The sequence below is a fragment of the Macrobrachium nipponense genome, chromosome 2 (assembly GCF_015104395.2).
Source record: "Macrobrachium nipponense isolate FS-2020 chromosome 2, ASM1510439v2, whole genome shotgun sequence".
Classification (NCBI taxonomy): domain Eukaryota; kingdom Metazoa; phylum Arthropoda; class Malacostraca; order Decapoda; family Palaemonidae; genus Macrobrachium; species Macrobrachium nipponense.
Window position 1 is genome coordinate 123,454,656 of NC_087201.1, and position 15,000 is coordinate 123,469,655.

The following is a 15,000-nucleotide window of genomic DNA, read 5'->3' on the forward strand; positions in this document are numbered from 1 at the left end:
TTAATGAGTGCGAGACACGCCGAAGTCCCGTCTGTTTCGAGCAAGTGAATGGCACTAATGATCCGGGAAAGTAAACCCTAAAGAGATGGCACTGTGAATGAAATTTGTGAATGAAATTTGAAACAACCAATCTCAATTCGAATACATCGTGGACAGAGGTGAAGTGCACTCTACAGAATCACACCATAGTGAGTGTATGGGGTCTTTGTGAACTATGAATGAAATACCACAACACCTCAACGTTCAAACGAAGATGCTCAAAGTGAATAAGAAAACATCGAATATATGCTTAGGAGATAATTCCCACGAAATATTTTATATTTCTTTCGACTTCTTGTCTAGAACTTCCTATTGAAATCGTGTATTTAGATGCTTACGTCATTATTCTTGGAGTTCATACATTATTATTACTGTTAATCAGAAGATAAATCCTATTCTTATGGAAGAAGCCTACGGGGGTCATTGACTTTAAATTCAAGCTTCCAAAGAATATGTTCATTGGAAGGAAAATTCCAGATGATGATATGAAATACAGTATGGAGAGATCAGTTATTAGAAAAAAAGACAAATGAATAAGTTAACAAATAAGCAAAGTTACAAATGTATGATCAAAGTAAACGTGAATTGTTTTGGTAGTAATGCAATCTCATGAGAACCAAAACTGAAAAATCGAGTGAATGTTTCCAAGTAACATTAATCTTTCTATCCCGTCGAGTTACCCTTGTTAGACATCGTTGCATATTTCATCACAGAAAGACATTAGATTAGATTTTAACTGGTAATCAATAAATAACTTTTATATATTGTTAAATGTTCACACTTCTAAGGAACTTGCAAGCCGCAAGCTCCTTAATAACTTAATGCCCTGTTGAAGAATATGAAATATGAATGCATTATGCGAGGCTTATTTGGGAACATCCAGTTGATCTCTGAGAAAACTCTTCACACACATAATGTACCTGCCATGACGTAAAAGATATTTAAATATGGTCACATCGAACCCTATAAATTTAACGATCCAAAATATTTGCAAGTAAGGAATAAAAGCAAAAGTAAATGGAGAAAGCCACAATAGAAAATTTTCTTCTTTAACGATATGTTTCAGCTAAACTTGAATAACCATCATAATTTTCATTACCTACGCACATGGTTCAGTGTGTTATAAAACATCTCTTAAAATTTTGATAATAACGGTGATAATAACGTTTTCTAAACAATTTTGTTACAATTTGAAAGTCCTAGACACTTAGTAGGTTCCTGTCAGATTGTTTCCAACCTATTTCTTCATCTACATTCTCCTATACACATCTTGCCTCAGGCCTACAAAACAAATAACATCTACTTTTTAGATAATGATAATAAAAAAAAAAACGGCAGAGAGTTGTTGGTGAGGGGGGTGGGGTGATATACTACACCAAAACTCAGTCGCGATTAAAAGCTCGTGTCCACCATTCAGGAATTGCTCGATATATCCCAAAGCGGTTACATTTTTTCTTGAGATCCTTTTAAACGTCTCCCTTTGCATCACAGCTGTAGGCCTAAGAGAGGGGGAAAGAGAATAAGAGTTTTGTGTATTTCAAAGGATTTGGCACAATAGACGATCAACTACGAAGGTGGTGGATGTCTCCGAAGGCCTACAAGACGCTCCACTGGGCTTCCACCTGACTGCTTTCTCTCCACTCAAAACGAGGGACTGGTGGTTGTGCGTGTGGGGTTTCCAGGTATGGCGTAATGAGGAATGATTGACAGTGTTCTAGCTATGACATTGTCATAACGCATTTTGCTATTGATGACGGGTTCTAAAGTCAAGCAAATATATGTAAAACTGACATCACTCACGGGTTACAGGAATAACTTCTGAAAGTTACGTTTATGATCGAGATGCCAATGCTGTTATTCAAATTTTTCATTTAGACCACCATAGACTGAGTTTGGGGAGAGGGGGTGAGGCCCTAGTCCTAGTCCAGGAGATTAGTCGAGGGTGGGGAACAGCGAGATAATGAATCAGGAGTTTTTCGTGGAATGTAAACAATACGTGGGACGCCTCTTTGTGTGTGAGCTTACTTCAATCCATGGAGCGACTATGCCACTGGGAGTTTTCTACATATAACAAACAAGAGATCCCTCTTCGGCGCCGAATCCCTTGACGATAGGCGTAATAAAAGAGATCTCGTAGGCCTACATCACACAGGATTCTTAAAAATTTTCCCCAATTCGGATTTTATCTTACCAAAGTATATGAATGGAAGCCCTTGATTAGTCTTCGATCCAAATGTGCGACGCAAGAGGCCAGTATATAAACCAAGAAGAGAGGGAGGTGGGGGGGAGTGTGTGTATGTGTGTGTGTACTTTTAATGCTCAAAATAAAATCAGACCGTGAATCTATTCCGTAGTTGCATGAAAATAAAAGTAGGCTAATAATAAACCAATGTTCACCTTAGAAACTTCGCTACTGACCTAGAAAACACGCTTTAACAACATATTTGTCCAATTTTCTCAATATCATAGCTATCTGAATTGAAAATAAAGCAAAAAAAAAAAAAAATCTTCAATAACAAAGACGGAGACAGAGACACAGACTATATCCTCCGTTTTCAAAATATGAAAACAACTATGTTGTATCTTTTTTCATTTTTGCACAATAAAGCAGCTTCAAAATTGGTAAAGCTATAGTTCATTCTAGCCGGTCTCACTTCACTTCTACAATAAGGAATTACATGCTGTACACTAGTGTTTACTAATTTTGGTTTACCAAATTGCCACGAAAATATCGAAGACATCATAGGCGAGAATAAGTTTAATGAAGTATACAAATACTGTATATAAACGTAAACAAATATTCTTCTCCCATACAACATTCCTACAAAAATTACCAACCTTTACATATGGCTTGGAGTAATAATATCTGACAACGTCCCAGTAAGTTATAAAATGATAAAAAAAGGAAGACGGTTTACATATGTCGAAGGCTATCGTCAAGGATTTTTTTAACATATGTCGAAGGCTATAATGAGGATTTTTTTTTTAACTATGAACCTACCTTATAAAAGTAAGTTCCATTTTCGATATATAGTGCGTCTATTTTGTTTGCGAAATTTTATCGGAGGCAGAATTTCATTTGTCTGCCTGATTCTTCTCCATGTACAAAAACCAAGACATGATTTTGTATAAACCTCCCTACAAATATATAGAAATGTAAGGTCTCTCCATTTATTCATGTCCGCAGGGCTTACAAAAGTAACTGTTAGGAATTTACCTGGAAAACTCAGTTATTGTTGTATTCCTGTCAAACTACAACAGATAGTAATATAGACGGTCCGTGGTCCTCACGTGACTCTCGAATGTCACACGTTAATAAGAAATTGGGGCGTTTCTAGAAATCCTGCACAACAATTTCATCTTAAAGATTAAGGCCCAAACCTGAGCTGAAAACTAGAAACAAATTCCAAAATGACAAGACAACTCCACTATCTGATGGCGTAGGCCTGACATTACATCAAGCCAATCGAGTCCGGTCTGATGAAATAAAGTAAGATAATTGTAGACTGCCGTTCCACGATGACGTATAGCAGATAGATACAATGATGGTTAATGGCCGTTTTGGTGGACACTAAGAGTTATTAATAAAAGCTATCTGCATTCCTCCATTTGTAGCACGTGGAATTTGTCCTCGGTTTTCAAACTATTACACTAGTTTGGGAAGTTGTGCAGGTTTGTTCGTTGCTCAGGAAAAACATTGATTAAGGTGTGCTGGATAAAAACCTTAGTTTTACTCAAGTATTCAGGACGAAACCTTAAAGAAAAACTGTCTCTCTACCAGTGATGGCTGCTGGTCAACACATCCTTCAGGAGGTAGTTCAACTATTGCTTCTCAGTATACATACATTTAAGGTCCCACCCTACTTACCAGCCACCGCCAGTGCTATCCGCGTGTGAGGTTTCAAGTTTGTGCCTGCAGTCTGCTTGTCTCAAAAGCAAGTAACCTGAACATGATTGCGACCCAAAAATGGCGGCAAAATTTCTCACTATAATTACCTATTTTCATTTGGATTTTTTATATATTGTAAAGGGGTTATCCTTTTTTTAATTATTAGTATTTGCACTTGAAGCATTGAAAAAACAAATTTAAGAAATCTGTAGCGTGAGTCTACCGAATTTCATTGACAACAGCCATCTTGAGCTTACTTATATTTGAAATGTCAGCTCAATATTAGTATGGAAAAGTGGGATTTAGTATCCGTTAACAAATGAGATATGACAAAAATAACGAAAAGAGAACTGGAGGAGATGGATTGCTGAATGAGGGAGAACACTGCATTGAGTAATAGTAGGAGGAGGAATATATAGTAGTATGAATCCAAAATGGAGACAGAATGGAATCCTCGTTGGAATAAATGAAGTGACATGTCAAGGAATTCTCTCGTAACTTCGAGAGTGACTGATACAGATTTCAAGACCTTCCCAGAGAACAGAGCTCTGATAGAATTTAACGCATCAATGTTTTTAGATTACTCTTATTCGCACTGCTCTAAGACTCTCTCAGTGACTGGATAAGCTATCTTAAAACTGTGTGTGTGTGTGTGTGTGTGTGTGTGTGTGAACTTTACTTGCTCTACGCATAATTTATTATAAATTCGCCTACGATCAGATTATCTTAGAATATACTGCTATATACTATATAGTATAAAGTAAATTAAGGCAACTGGTGCCCTCAGATTCAACATAAAAAATCAGACCGTGTGGCAGTTACTGGGGATGAACTGAATAAAATTTATTATTATTATTATTATATTATTATTATTATATTATTATTATATTAATCATTTCATCATTTCATCATTCTATTTCATCAATTATCATTATTATTATTATTATTATTATTATTCATTATTATTATTATTTTATTATTAATTATTATTTTTATTATTATTATTAGAATAGTAAATTAAGCAACTTGTATGCCCTCAGATTCAACATAAAAAATCAGACCGGTGGCAAGAAGGTTACTGAGATTATTCTTATTATATTAAGTATTACTATTAATATTATTAATTATTACTATTATCATAATTATTACTATTACTATTATTATTAAATTATACTATTACTATTTACTATTAATTATTAATTTAGTAATTATTAATTATAATTATAAATATTAATTATTAATTATGAATTATATTATTAATTATTAATTATAATTATTACTTATTAATTATTAATTATTAAGTAGTTAATTATTAATTATTAATTATTAATTATTAATTATTAATTATTTATTAATTATAATTATATATATATAGTCCATCAGCAGTTATCGCTTGATAATGTCCTGTCGATCAGGAGGAAACGTCGCGTTAGAGAGAGAGAGAGAGAGAGAGAGAGAGAGAGAGAGAGAGACGAGAGAGAGAGAGAGCGAGAGAGAGAGAGAGAATTATTATTATTATTATTATTATGGCGTTTATATACTTATAAAACCTAAGTCTGTTAAATTGCTGGGCACATCTTCACTAAATTTATGTGGAAAAAAAAACACAGCCACCGAATATAAGTATAGTAGCAGACGTAAGTTCAAAACGGTTCAAGTTTTAGTTCATAATACAAACCATTTCACCTTATGACAAACCCTTTCATACTATGGTTATTCTTCAAGTTTTAGAGCTCGCCCTAGCAACGAGACTCCTAGTTACTGAAAGTCAAAATCCAAAGACTAAGAACATAAGACATTTAAGACGAGCTGTTGAATCAAAACAAGCCTTAATCGAATCTCTTGTAGAGGTTTTCTTGTGTGTAATAAGTCGGATTGGATGGGGATTCAGAAGTAGGCCTACCTAATAATAATATTGATGATGATCACTGTTCTGGAATATAAGAATACCGTATCCCCAAAGAATGCACAATGGCTAACGTCGTAGGCTCATTTCAGGTACTCAATAATGCAGAACCAATTCAAAAAGTTTAAGCTTAAAACCAAAGTGCATTGTAGGTACATCGCCCCATGAAGGTAATCCAAGTTTACACGGTACAATTTAAGAAGTTAAAACTTTAAACGAAAGTGCATTGCGTTAGAGTAATCCAAGTTTACATTAGGCCAAAGAAGTTGAGATAGATTTTACAAAATGGACTTGACTCTGTCTTTGTATATATGTAAAAAGGATCTCATTTTAACAGATTTTTCGGAGTTGCGTCCAATATTCGCCTTTACGGAGGGGGGACATAAGGAGATGAATTCCAGGTGGAAGGCAGCGCTCGAAAGTGGATTGCATCTGCGTCCTATGGTGCCTCGCCATAGAGACCATCTCTCCCTGGCGGTGGCCCATACAGAGAGGATTCATTAATAGCATGTTTACAAAAGATCTTTCTTCCACACAGACGGGAAGTCTATGATCTCGATAGGCATTGTCAGATAGGCCTAGAGAAGTCGAGTATCTAATACAAGTACCTAAAGGATCTTACTTTTTTTATTGTTTCTTTTTCAGTACAAGGGGGTCTTTTGGGAGAAATTTAATTCCCATAAGTATCTAATTAATAGAAAATTGTCGTTTTATACTCTTGATAGTAAGCTTTGCATTGAATTTAAGAGTAACCTGTGCCCTAATTTTCAAAACAAAATAAGTTTTCATTGATTTTATTCAAACACTGTCTCTCTCTTTTCAGACGATCTTCTAATCTTCAATTCGGTATTCTCCAGTCAAATTCAGCTCTATCTTTTAGTAGAAAAATGTTACACGCAGTTTCCGTACACATTACGAAGGTGGGAATGACTGAATGCATGTATAAACATTTTATACACAGCTGAAAAAGAACCATTATCCGATTAATGTCATCGGCAACTCGAGAAGTCAATACGGCATAAGCGACTAAATTAGCTTATCGATACGGACAAGCTGATGATAATAATGGCCCAAGAGGGCATCACCGTCCTCTCTCCCTCCTTTTCTTTTTTATGGTCCGAGCGAGAACAGCTCTCGAACGCAGCCCGTCAAAAGCTGACCTCCCACTTCATATGCCCGAACACAATAAATCTCGATAACGCGCTGTTGACATTACGTAGGCCTGCGTTGCTTTTTTCTGTCTACTCCTCTCTCCGACCTCTATTGACACTGGTTTTTCCTCTCTTCCCTTCTCTCCTCTCCACTCCTGCAGCCTCTCAGTCAGAGTGCATTATCCAGCAAACAAAAACATTATTTCCGGAGAGCCAAATAGGCCTACATCTCGATCCCCCTAAATTCAAGGATGTGTGTCTGTACACATTCTCATGGCAAATAAAAGAGGACTAGCATCCCCTTGTAATGGAAATGTCTACTTCACAATCTATAGGTCTATTGTGTTTCATCGGTGGAAAAAATAAGTAAAACAGCCTACATATATATCTATATATATAATATATATTAAATATATATATATATATATAGTATATATATATGTATACATATATATATATATATATATATATATATATTATATATATAGGATATACTATATATATATATATATATATATATATATATATATATATATATATATATATGTAAGTGCTACAATAAGCAGAATAGATGGAATGTTATTCCATATATAAAAAACAAATAAACCTATGATTAATTAAAACCAGTGACCCAAGAGGTCAACCAGTTTGCTTGCAGGAATGTGATCAGACCAGATACGATAAAAGTAGGGCTCTAAAGATTGATCTGTATTAATCCCGGATAAAGTAGGCGAAGATGACGTGTTGTAATCAGTCAGTGTCTAGTTGCCGTCACCTATGGTCATTCATTTGTTTTGTAAACTGTAGTCCAAGCTTCCTGCTTGAGACAACCACCATGACCTTATAGCTCAAGCGGCCTACGTGACTTGTAATTTATGTCATCTGTGTGTATGTTCGTATGTTCGAGCTACTGTCTGCTTCCTTTATGATTTGTAAACGAGATAGTAGTCAGAATTCAAGCAGCCATCATCATTGGCAGACCTGTACAATTTTATCTTCATCATGTAACCTCAGAGAATAGAGATATTTTTGAACTTCGTGTTTTCTACTAGAAACCTCACATCAGAAAGAAGATACTGAATGAACTTAAAAACTATCATCATGAGTTGAAACATCTCCGTCGTTATAACCAAAGAAGATACTGACTTCGTAAATTATCATCCGAAACCCAAGACACTCCTAATGAGTATGGAAGCATAACAAACCGACCTTAGCGTAAAATTATCGCAGGTCTAAATAACCTCACAGGGCGCCTTATTATACAGGCATGAGCCCTATATATATTAATATATATATATATATATCTAATATATATATATATATATATATATATATATATATATATATACATATATATATATATATATATATATTATATATATATATTGTGTGTGTGTATGTATGTATATATGTGTATGTGTATGCATATATATATATATATATATATATATATATATATATATATGATATATATGTATGTATGTATGATGTGTATGTGTGTGTGTATATATATATATATATATATATATATATATATATATATATATGTATGTGTATATATAGGTGTGTGTATGTGTATAGTATATATATAAATATATATATATATATATATATATATATATATATATATATATATATATATATATATATAAACAATCATGCGTTTTACTTTTTTCGAGAGTACGAATGGACCACTTTAGCGACTTCGTAAAATGTTTAATTATTTACAAAAGCTCCACTTCGATAATGCAAAACGATGCATGTTGCATTGACTTAAAGTATCCATTCATTTCAACTTAATCATGTTTGAAGAGGATAATTTTTTTCAGTGGGGAATGCCATTCATTGTGTATCTCTGTGAAAGAAAAATCTTTATAGTATGTTAAGCATAAGCCCAGATTCAGTGCCTGATCAAGGGAGTAGCCTCGAGAGCTTTCTTAGCTTTTCCTGTTACTATGGAGCGTGAATGGATGGGTTAAGTCTCGTTACCTAGGAGCAAAGCCTAGGCAATTTCTACGCTTCATTACTCAAGATCCAAGACCTTTCCTCTACTAAAAAAAGGATTGGTGTTTTCATCATGTCCACATAGAACTTTCTTTTTCTATTCCATCCTGAGGTAGCACCTACCTACAGCTTGCTCTCCTAGAAAAGTAGAGTGTTTAAATTCCATATTCATGTTAAATTCTTTTCATTCTCTCCAATTTCTAATTATCCTTCTCTGGCCCTCTCGAATCCAACTCTTTCCTTTGTTCGTTAAATTCAGCTAAGTTTTTGCTTCCTGGAATGATAACCAGCTCACTCTGTTTTCCCCTAGCTGCCGCTATGGGAAAACACAGCAGCCCTAAGGAAAAATAACCACTATAATTATCTAAACCACCATTCTAATCTTTTTACTTAATAACAATTTTCCTCAGCAGCACCGAATCCAATTGCTCTGTAATACGAGATACACAACACCTATTTTACACCGTCCTCATGCTTGGTACCAATTTTCATTGTATGGCTTGTGTCAAGCTTTTTTCTACTTCTTTATCTCTCTCGCGGCAGCCAGAGTGTAGCATATAAAACTCAGCCAGATTTCCCTTTTGGCTCTACTGCCACACCCTGTATAACTATATTTTGACTGTCTTGTATCTGTTGTTTTGTCGAATCTAGGTGGAAAAAAATCACAGGGAAAAAGTCACAGGAAAAAAAAGCCACAATCTTTCCTAGACGGTGACCCGCAAGGGTAAATTTTAACCCGGTATGTATCCATGTCCCGTTGGGGATTACCGTAAAAACAAACAAAATACTAAATATCTAAAAAGATAATGGCCCCAAGAAATATTGTGAATTTTTCCCTGTGACTTTATTACCGTCCACCATTTAATGTGACTTCGTTTCCTGTGAATTTTTGTCGTAGCCAAAATTGTGACTTTTTTTTCCTGCCACTTCATTTCCTGCCACCGTTTTGTTAACGTCAGCCCCCCTGTTCTTTATCAAAAGGTCTTCTCACTGTCATTTTCATTTACCTACAATCTCATTTATATCAATGATCCTCTCCAGTCTGCATTCATTGATGGCTATCATCCATGTTTGCTCTTCCATAACATTTCCTCCGACCCACCCTCACTCTGTCAGATTCAGTCTATAAATACAATTACTTTTAGTCAAATTAATTGCCGCAAGGACTTGTATTTATTTTCGTCTCATCTTTCATCCATTTCTTTGTGTGTGATGAAAATTTAATCAAATCTATTTTTGTCTCCTCTTCTATCCAATTCTGTCTGATGAAAATGTTATTCAATCTTTTGCATCCATATTCTGCGTATTCAGGCCCATTCAAATCTATTTTCAAGAGATAATTTTCAAAACTGTTGCACATTTATCGCATATTTCATGCTCAAAGACTTTTGCTTATTCTTATTCCCAAATAAGTTTTATGCAGGTAACCTGTTACCGTTTGGAACACTCAAAATATTAATAAGGGAGATTTTTTTTTCTCACACAAGAGCTGAATATCAAATTATTAATTTAATCAATACTCGCCCTTACATCCTCCTTAAACTCTGCCCCACGGGGTGCTACTCCTCTTTATTTTTTGTGGATATTGCTTTAAATCAATTTCCTTGCTCTGAATTCCTGAAATCTTCTCCGTGGTTCCATTTCAAATCAATCCTATTTTTCATTATCCGTAGTCATTTTCCCTCTATTTCTATTTATGTTTATTTGCTGCTACATTAAGGCATCAGGGTGCTTGTTCCACAAACTTTCCCATAAAAGAAATTATGTTCAACTCAAGCTATCGATTTTTCCGTCGATACGTTAACCTTGATATTCGTATACTCTGCTCCCACCGTACAAAGAAAGTTACTTAAATAACTTCATTTGGAAACATTTGGAAACAACAGTGATTTCCATTCTTTAATTAACTACTCTATATAAAAAAATGAGTCTAAATACTGATTCTTAATAGTTTCATTGTTACTTGTGCTAATTTGTATTGTAATACAGCATACACTATAAACACGAGCTGGATAACAGGGAACCTGAAATATGTGCAACCAATCCAAGACAATTTAACAGAAAATTCTTTCGATTTTTTCAACAAATCGAAGCAAATAAAGCGAAACCACTTGCGGGCACCCTGCACTATGTACGTGCAGCCAACTATAAACATTTCGAAATACGTATCAGTAGTACAACAAACCAGATTTCTCGGTGCTACTTTGGCTTGTTATCTACGCGTCACCTGCTCCGAAGTGAAGCCGTGTTTAGTACTACTATACTCTTGTTTTTTTCCATCTGTCCATCCGCCTGTGGTGTTTTCGCATGGTAACACTGCGTCCCGGGCTTTAAATAGTTACACTATGTGTAAGTTTTCGGTAAATAAAAGGATATCTGGGTGTACATTTGCAACAGAAAAGTGTTTTAATAAGTTACTGTATGCGAATTACACCGTTAATATTAGAAGTAGGATATTATTTAAAGCCCGGGAAGCAGTGTTACCATGCGCAAGCACCACAGGCGGATGGACAGATGGAAAAAAAATAGAGTATAGTCCCTCGGGATCACAGTAATATATACACCCATTTCTATAGTGTGTGGTTGACAAATTTTATCGACAAACTATATCTTCGTGCAGCCGTCTACTTTATATTTACCATCACCACGAAGAAGGTGACGCATAGATAAGCCAAAGTAGCAAAGATTACTCTGGTTAAAACGTTGGAAATTAATCTTGAATACATTGTTGCCAAAATACCGTAGTAAGGAATCATTCGGGGAACCAATAGTTGACGCTGGATATCCTCAGTGTCCACAAGGGTATCTAAATATTTAAATAATGGGTGATAAAACTTCCCATAAATCGGCACAAACAGAAGACCTTTATCCAGGGTGAGACTATCAACGCTGCCCCTCCTGACTTGACTGAAAATGTCGTCAGAAAATCGATGGAACAGGAAATATAAATAAATGAATAAATAATGAACAGATAGCTAAATGGGACAAAAAGCTGTTGGAACTAAATCGATACCATATATTTATTATGCAAATGTATATATGCTAGACTCATATTTAGAGGATGCGTGTAATTTTAACAGCCTCGTACTAAACTGAAAACACAACACTGAATTACGAACATTTCTCACGATAGTAATGCAAACTTTCTTTATATGTCGACAACTAATGAGAGCGTATTAGTAAAGCAGTGTTAAGGAAAATTAATAAAGCATTCAACATTTCTCTGACGCTGGAAAATTAGTTAGTATGTTAATAACAGTATTCTCTGTTTATATATAATGCTAAAATAACATTGTTAAACATAAGTTCTTCCACAACTCGAGAAGTATATTCCAATACACATTATAATGGACTTCTTATATCTGCTATTTCTGGTACACAGTGGCGGATCTAGAAATCTTTCGTGGTTGTGGGAGCACTAAGGATTATCATATTGTGGGTGTGTAACTTGTACGGCACAAATATCTATTTTTACTTGAAAGCATACATATGTATACACATAGTAGTTTTAGTTGTTGTTGCTGTTGTTGTTGTTATTAATGAAAAAATCATTACTAAGTAACTCTTTGCTACTTATAATGATTTATTGAAGAAAAACTATGATCTATAATTCATATCCATGGTGGGGGGCCGAGTGACCAAGTCTCCACACCCTTAAATCCGCAACTGGGTAGTACGCAGTAATGTATAATTATTTTTTTACCCAATTATGGATAATTAATAAATATATAATATTATAATATTAATACTAATTAAATTATATTATATTAATAAATATATTATGTATATATATAACTTATACATACTGTACTACTTAATACCTATCATATATCTAGGTGAACAAATCATCATCAATCTAAATATAGATGTGGTTCTGTTTTCATAGTAAATATAATTATGAAAATATACAGCTAAATTCAACCTATCCCAAAAAAACCCAGACACAAAATTATTACCAATGCATAATGACTCTTATAAGTGTTTGATATAGTACCCCAGCGCCTCAGTGGCGTGATCGGTATGGCCTTGGCCTGCCACCTCGGTTGCCGCGAGTTCGATTCCCGGCCATTCCATTGAGGAGTGAGAGGTGTGTATTTCTGGTGATAGAAGTTTACTCTCGACGTGGTTCGGAAGTCACGTAAAGCCGTTGGTCCCGTTGCTGAATAACGACTGGTTCCATGCAACGTAAAAACACCATACAAAAAAAGATACAGTAGCCGATCGAGTCAACCAACACAGACTTAATCGGAAATCGTTAAATGGAGTAAACATGATTTAGACTAGTATGTTCATTGACATCCAGTAGACCCACAGGTCTCTGCCTCAATTTTGTACGAGAAAACTTGCAGCAGCATAAGGTGTGGAAAACTGGAAAATGTGTGAGCGCGTGAGCTTGTGTGTGTGTGTGTGTGTGTGTGTGTGTGTGTGTGTGTGAACGCAAAAATAATCCAACACCTCTGGATAACAGGAAATAATACTTTATGCCAAAAAAGCTTTCAGTGCTCAAAGTAGCTGCCAAGTCCTGGATGATCTTGAATCTAGTACCCGTTCTGATATATACAGTTAAGACTAAAAATTACAAGTGATATATGCCAATACCTCTTTCATCAAGAGAATAGTTTAAAACATTATTTGTGAAGGATTGTCTCCAACAGAAGTGTTTTCAAAAATCAGCTCTCGATTTCAAAATTTCTTAGGCCTAGAGGTGCTCTCTCTCTCTCTCTCTCTCTCTCTCTCTCTCTCTCTCTTCTCCTTTCCCCTCCGAGGCAAAAGCCATATAAAGACTATTAACTAACACCGACTCCTCTGAAACACTTTCGGGAGGGACCTACAGGAGACAGTTATCTGGTCGAATTACAGATTTAGAATAACGAAACAGCCGCTGATGGCGATAGATAATTGGAAAGGGGCAACCGCAAGAGGGGGAAAAGGAAGATGGGACGAAATTGGAGTAGATTGTAATACTTCGATGAAGACAAAACATTTTCGCCCGCAGGGCAGGGAATACGACATAAAATTCTTTAATTACTCTGAGTATTTCTCTCTCTCTCTCTCTCTCTCTCTCTCTCTCTCCCCCACTCCCACTCCTCTCTCTCTCTCTCTCTCTCTCTCTCTCTCTCTCTCTCTCTCTCTGTGTGTGTGTGTGTGTGTGTGTGTGTGCGATTCATTGTCACCGATGTTATCAAGCTCACAAATGAATTTGCCCTTTATTGCATAAACAGTTTGAACATATACGTACAAATTTCATTTGTATGTGATCTGGCATTTAGAAATATGTACACACTAGCATATAAACAATGTACTTTAAAGAACCAAATGCCATATTTTAATCGGATATTAGATAAAGTGCATTGATAGCTTACTTACCACCTCTGGCATCATTATTATTATATAATATTGCCATAATATTCGAAATGCTAAAACATTATTAAGGGTTTAGTAAAATGCTTATGGTTCTACAGAGGAGCTAAACACATACTTGAAACCACATATTTCCGCAGAACGGAATTATTGGTTTTTGAAATAACAGTCAAGTAAAGCAATAACCAAGTCAAGAGGGGGAAAGTGATGGACAAGTTACAATCACTACATAAAAAAAAATCAAACAAATGTATGGATTCGTAAACTACAGATAAATATGATAGTAGAACAGAACTTATTAAACTACCAAACACCGCCAACTACACAACTACGAATATTTTTCCACTGTTTTACATTAAAGGAATCGAACGATTTTCATAGGTATCTCTGTGCTATGAGGTATCAGGACACCTCAATAATCTATGGATGCCGAGACACGGCAAAGCAAGTAGTGGGCAGACACAGGCAACCCACACGGTGCACTGTAAACATTACTTCAAGATTCTCGGCAGTGCCCCCTTCTATTCCTTTTACTAACCTCAGTTCATAATAACTTTCCACCTTCTCCTAACAATGTTTTCAACATTGTTGCCAGCAGTAAATGACCTCATATACATCGCGGCGCTGGTGGCCAGTAATAAAGTCACAGG